Source organism: Lissotriton helveticus, chromosome 5_1 (assembly GCF_964261635.1).
Source record: "Lissotriton helveticus chromosome 5_1, aLisHel1.1, whole genome shotgun sequence".
Lineage (NCBI taxonomy): Eukaryota > Metazoa > Chordata > Amphibia > Caudata > Salamandridae > Lissotriton > Lissotriton helveticus.
Window position 1 is genome coordinate 502,048,424 of NC_136065.1, and position 7,078 is coordinate 502,055,501.

The following is a 7,078-nucleotide window of genomic DNA, read 5'->3' on the forward strand; positions in this document are numbered from 1 at the left end:
AATTCACAAAATTCCTAGCTGGCAAAAATACGATTAAAATACTATTAAAAAGGAGCTAATCTCCAGCAATGTGCAAGGCAGTGTGGTTGTGCAAGGTATCAGCAGCAAAGTGTTCTGAATCTAACCGGTGCGCTGGCCGAGAGGCTACCTAAATAGTCTTTGCCTGAGGGCACTAGCAAAGACTAGACCGCTAACCCACAGAGCGTGGTGTCAGCGTCTCCACCCAAAATGGCGGCCGGGCGGCGAGGGGATCACCAAAGTGGTGAGAAATGCTTCCTTACAGTCCGAAAGTGCAAATAGTGCGAGGCTGGGGGGGCGAGGGGTCACACAATCAAAATTAAGAGCACATATATAATTTTAGAACAGTAATTCACAAAATTCCTAGCTGGCAAAAATACGATTAAAATACAATTAAAAAGGAGCTAATCTCCAGCAATGTGCAAGGCAGTGTGGTTGTGCAAGGTATCAGCAGCAAAGTGTTCTGAATCTAACCGGCGCGCTGGCCGAGAGGCTACCTAAATAGTCTTTGCCTGAGGGCACTAGCAAAGACTAGACCGCTAACCCACAGAGCGTGGTGTCAGCGTCTCCACCCAAAATGGTGGCCGGGCGGCGAGGGGATCACCAAAGTGGTGAGAAATGCTTCTTTACAGTCCGAAAGTGCAAATAGTGCGAGGCTGGGGGGGGGCGAGGGGTCACACAATCAAAATTAAGAGCACATATATAATTTTAGAAAAGTAATTCACAAAATTCCTAGCTGGCAAAAATACGATTAAAATACAATTAAAAAGGAGCTAATCTCCAGCAATGTGCAAAGCTGTGTGGTTGTGCAAGGTATCAGCAGCAAAGTGTTCTGAATCATGGTCCTCGGCGACAATTGTACCAATCTATAAAAAAGGGAATCGGGATGACCCCCAATGTTATCGCCCATATCATTACTTGACGTGACGGCGAAGGTGTTGGGCCGTGCTATTTTAAACCGTCTACAAGAATGGGCAGAGGATAACCAAATACTTACAGATATACAATATGGGTTCAGGGAGGGAAGATCAACTACCGATCAGTGTCTGAACTTATATCTCTTGACGGCCAAGTACACTATTACCAGTAAAGGGACTACCTACCTCGGGTTTATGGACCTTTCCGCGGCTTTTGACCGTGTAAACAGAGAAAAATTATGGGCATTGATGATAAGCCTGGGGGTGGAACAAGAGCTAGTTGGCACCCTGAAGGCCCTTCATTGGAATACATCAGCAACGGTCCGCTATAACCAAGATGGATGTAAGACAGAGCCATTCCTATGTACGAGCGGAGTGCGGCAGGGCTGCATTTTAGCGCCATTCTTATTTTCCTTATACATCAATAACCTGTACTATCCAAACTGAGCGTGGATTCCCCTCAAATAGGCCATCGCCCAGTGCCTGTCCTCCTTTATGCGGACGACGCGGTGTTGTTAGCTCGAACACCGCTGGGGCTCCAGAAGCTGATCGATGGATTTGCCAACTTCATGGCTACACTTGATCTGTCAACCAATCTGGAAAAATCCTATGTTATGTCAGTTGGGGCAAGACCAAAAAGGAAATTTGTATATAGGATAGGCTCTCACAAAATAGGCCAGGTACAGTCTTTTTCCTACTTAGGCGTTTTATTTGATGAGCAACTAGATTTTAAATCTCTGTTTGAAAAACACGCGGCAAAACTGGTGGCGTCATCAGGGGCCATAGTGGGTTACGGGAGAAGATTGGGCAGATGGTCGCCGGAGCAAGTACTTAGCTTGTACAGGTCAATATGCTGCGCTATAGCAGCCTATGGGTCAGAAGTGTGGGGTTTTACAAATAAGTATTTGCACCAGATTCAGGTGGAGGACAATAAGTTTTTTAAAAGGATACTGAAAAGTGCCACAGAGTACTCCATCTTATATTTTACACGAAGAACTGGGAGAGCCCTACATTGAAGACCGAATAAAGATCAGACCGCTCCTGGCTTGGATCAAAATCTGGACTAATCCAGTGGCTTGCCTCAGCAGGCAAATCATTAAAGACTGTCTGAATCGGGACAGAGGGGGCCATATCCCCTGGATAAAGTATGTAAAAGAGTCCTTGGAGGCAATCGGTTGCAAAAACTTTTTTACCGCACCCGAAACCCTAGATGCCCAGAATAAGACGCTGGTCAAAAAACTGTTCGGTGAATGGACATCTACGAGTAGGGCTGTCACGGAAAAACGTAAACATACAGTTCTGTCCTACAGCTTATTGAAAAAGGAACATGGAATGGAACCATATCTAGCTGTGATGTACAACGCACAGGACAGATTTTATATGACTCGTTTTAGACTTAATATGCTACACCACCTACTCTCTGTCCCCTCTGGATTTAGTCTATCACTGGAGTCGAAGGGTACCTGCGGCTGCGACAGTAGGTCTCCGCAGGATACCCTTCACTTTGTACTGTTATTCTACTCAGCCCCCAGACGTAAGTTTTTAGTGGGGATTCTTAAAAAAGCTAAATTTAGACAGGCAAAAGCAGCTTTACTGTTTTTACAGGAAGCCTCAGATGCCCACACATTGCTTTGTATAATAAGTTTTATCAAGGTGGCTATGAGGTTAAGGAACACAAGAGAAATAAATGATTGCAATACCCTGTAATTAGAGACTGACAGCAGAAAATCTTTTGACATGAATTCAATGCCTTTCCTCTTCTTTTTAATCATTTTAATGTGTTTTTTAATGTTTTTAAATGTACCTTTTATGTATGTTCTTTTATGGTATCTTTTTAAGTGCCGAATAAAGACATTTGATTTGATTTGATTTTAGTGGACTATGCTGCAGACAGGAGAACTACTTTCGCGGTATTAACAAATGAATGGTATGCAGTAAGTGTAGCGTTGCTATCTTCACCCACGTCTTCAGTCTTGTTTTTATTCCTCTGTGCCTGTACCTGTACTTGTTTTCTTGCCTAAACTTGTTTTTCCTTCCTGTGCCCAGTTCTCCAGCGGCCCCACCCGTTTTCCCCGCCGCTGGGTCCCTGCGGCCCGCCCCCCCTGCAATCCCATTCGCCGCCCCGCTCCTGCCTCCCAGCTGCTCCTCCCTCCCACATCCCCTCATATGGAGGCCGCACAGACCGTGCCCAGTGCCAGGACCCCTGGACCCTGCGAACGCCACGACCCCCGACACCGCTACAATGCCAGAACCCTTCACGCATTCAACACCGGACGATCACACACCTGCTTCCTGGCCGCCCCGAAGCGCACCCACAGAGCTTTCACCTGCCGGAACTGCAGCGTCACAAGCATCCTTCCCACCATGCTGCCGACTAGGAAAGAACCCAACCACCTCAGATGCATCCTTCTCAAGCCCGCAAACACGCCGTCGAACTCTGGGACCTACTGGACTCAACCTCCCCAGACGTCGCCTTCCTGACGGAGACCTGGCTGAACCCCGCCTCGGCACCAGACATAGCCATAGCCGTCCCGGAAGGTTACAAGGGACCACACCAACGGAGCAGGAGGAGGAATCATCATCGTCCACAGGAACACTCTCAGAGTCTCGACCAACACAGACGACACCCTCAGCACCGCCGAACACCTGCTCTTCCAGATCCACACCTACCTCAACACCGCCCTCAGAGGAACCCTCATCTACATACCCCCTGGACCCCGACATCAGTTCAGCGACTCTATCGCCGACTTCGTCAGCACACATGCCCTCGCTTCCATGAGCTACATCCTCCTCCGGGACCTGAAGTTCCACCTCAAGAACAACAACAACACCAACTCCACCACCCTGATCGACAACCTAGCCAACCTTGGACTCAGACGATTCGTTACAACACCCACCCACTCCGCCGGTCACACGCTTGACCCCATCTTCTCCGCAAGCCCCCACATCTCCTTCAACCACACCATCGAACTCCACTGGACCGACCATCGCTGCATCCACTTCACCTTCAAGAAACCCACCACGCACCACTGCACCCAAAAGATGCCACGCCGCTGCTGGAGCAAAGTCACCGAAGACCAGCTAACTACCACCCTCGCCCAGAGGCCACCCACCGACCCCACCGACCCCGAAACCGCCGCCCGCAACGTCAGACAGTGGATCAACGACTGCGGCAACACCCTCGCCCCGATCAAGAAACCCTCCAACAGTCACACCAACAAGAAAGCCAGCTGGTTCACTGAAGACCTCCGGGCCTCCAAGCAAACCTGCGGAAAGCTGGAGAAGATCTGGCTCCGTGAATGAACACTGGACAGGCACGCAGCCCACAAGACTGCCACCCGCAGACACCATCACCTCATCAGAACTGCCAAAAGGGCCTCCTTCAAAGACCGCCTAGACAACAACGCGCACAACAGCAAAGAGCTCTTCAACATCGTGAAGGAACTCTCCAACCCCAGCTCCAACACCAACGACGTCCCACCCTCGCAAGACCTCTGCGACTCGCTGGCCACCTTCTTCCACCGCAAGATCGCAGACATCCACGACAGCTTCAACTCCACACCCACCCTGACAACCACTGAGACCTCCGCCCCCACGGCCACCATCCGCCTGCTCTCTAGGACCAACATCAACGACGAAGACACCATCAAGATCATGAACACCATCCACGCCGGATCTCCATCAGACCCATGCCCACACCACATCTTCAAGAAAGCCAGCACAGCCATCGCACCCCATCTCCGGAAAGTCATCAACACCTCCTTCGAGACAGCAACCTTACCGGAGAGCTGGAAGCACGCCAATATCAACGCCTTACTCAAGAAACCCAAGGCGAACCCCAGCACCTCAAGAACTTCCGGACCATCTCCCTGCTCCCGTTCCCGGCAATGTCATTGAGAAGACCGTCAACGACCAACTGACCCGCTACCTCGAGGAGAACAACATCCTGGACCCTTCCAAGTCCGGGTTCTGCAGCAACCACAGCACCGAGACTGCCCTCATTGCCGCCACCGATGACATCAAGTCCCTGCTGGACAACGGAGAAACGGAGGCCCTCATCCTCCTGGACCTGTCAGCCGCCTTCGACTTGGTCTGCCACCATACACTATGAACACACCTCCACAACGCCGGGATCCAAGAGAGGGCCCTGGACTGGACCACCTCCTTTCTCTACGGCAGAACAAAGAGCGTCCGCCTTCCCTCCTTCCGCCCGAAGCCACCAAGATCATCTGCGGCATACCCCAGGGCTCATCCCTCAGCCCAACTCTGTTTAACATCTACATGGCACCGCTCACCCATGTCGCCCGTCGGCACAACCTCAACATTATCTCCTTCTCCGATGACACCCAGCTGATCCTCTCCCTCACCAAGGACCCCCACACCGCCAAAACCAACCTTCATGAAGGAATAAAGGCAGTCGCTGAATGGATGAGGAACAGCCGACTGAAGCTGAACTCGGACAAGACGGAGGTCCTCATCCTCGGATCCACCCCTACGGCCTGGGACGCCTCCTGGTGGACGACCGCACTGGGAACCGCCCCAACACCCACCAACCACGCACGCAACCTAGGGGTCATCCTAGACTCCTATCTCTCCATGACTAAACAGGTAAATGCCGTCTCCTCCCCCTGCTTCAACACCCTTCACATGCTCCGCAGGATGTAGAAGTGGATCCCCACTGAAACGAGAAGAACGGTCACCCAGGCCCTCGTCAGCAGCAGGTTGGACTACGGAAACGCCCTCTACGCAGGAGCCTCGGCCAAACTCCTGAGATGGCTCCAACGCATCCAGAACGCCTCTGCACGCCTGATCCTCGACATCCCTCGCAGCAGCCACATCACACCCCACCTGAGAAACCTGCACTGGCTCCCGGTCAACAAGAGGATAACCCACAAGCTCCTCACCCTTGCACACAAGGCACTCCACAACACCGGATCACCGGACCTCAACAGACGACTCAGCTTCTACACCCCTACCCACCAGCTCCGCTCCGCCAACCTCGCCCTCGCCACAGTCCCCCACTTCCAAAGAGCGACCTCCGGTGGCAGATCGTTCTCCCATCTCGCCACCAAGACCTGGAACACCCTCCCCATCCACCTACGGCAGACCCAAGACCTGCTGACCTTCAGAAAGATCCTCAAAACCTGGCTTTTCGAGCAGTAGCAGCATTCCCCACCCCAGCGCCTTGAGACCCTCACGGGTGAGTAGTGCGCTTTACAAATTATATGATTGATTGACTCCTCATGTTTTCTCTTTAAGTCACCGTCTGTTAACATGGAACCTTCATTTATAGTCATAAAGAATTCATTTTCCTTTAGCTTGTAGAGATGTTCTTCATGAACAGAAAACTTGAAAGATTTCAAAAAGTGTTTGAGTATGGCATGCTTGTCAGATTGTAAAACAGAATAAAGCCCAGTTTGGCAGAAAATGTCAAGGTGCGTTCTCTTTGATCGTGAAGTAATTCGCTCAGAGCACAAAAGGATGCTAAAGTATGAATTGATGAAGGTAAAACTGGTTTTCCTCCACCTTTTGGAGCCCTAAAGATTCCAGGAGGAGAGGTTCCAGAGCTGGCATGCTATTTGCTGAAAAGCACTTAGGCGCTTCGTCAGGGATCCTACTACTGTGATTTCCCAAATAACACCTTCTAGACCACGCGTACTCATAGTGCGGCCCTGCAAGCTTTCCTTGGCAGCCCGCGGACCTTGCAGACATTGTACCCATGTTTTTTTTGGTGTGTTTTTTTAAAAAGAGTGTCAGCAAACACTGCCGCAGCAGCGCGGACTCCAAGAGACTCTGCTCTGTGGGGGCCGGGCGATTCTAGCGATAGTCACAGTGGAGATGCAGGGGCGCTAAGAAGAGGTGAAATACAACAAAGACTCATTAACAACTAAATGGTCTTCTAAAGACCTGTGAGGTACTGGGGTGCGGCTGTGTGTGTGCCCAGGAAGCTGACAGGAAGGGAGACAGACAGAGGGAGGGAAACAAGACAGAGGGAGACAGAGAGTGAGGGAGGGAGACAGAGGGAGGGAAACAGAGGGACGGAGACAGAGGGAGACAGAGAGGGAGACAGTGAGCGACAGACAGAGGGAGGGAGACAGACAGAGGGAGACAGACAGAGGGAGGAGGGCGACAGAGGGAGGGAG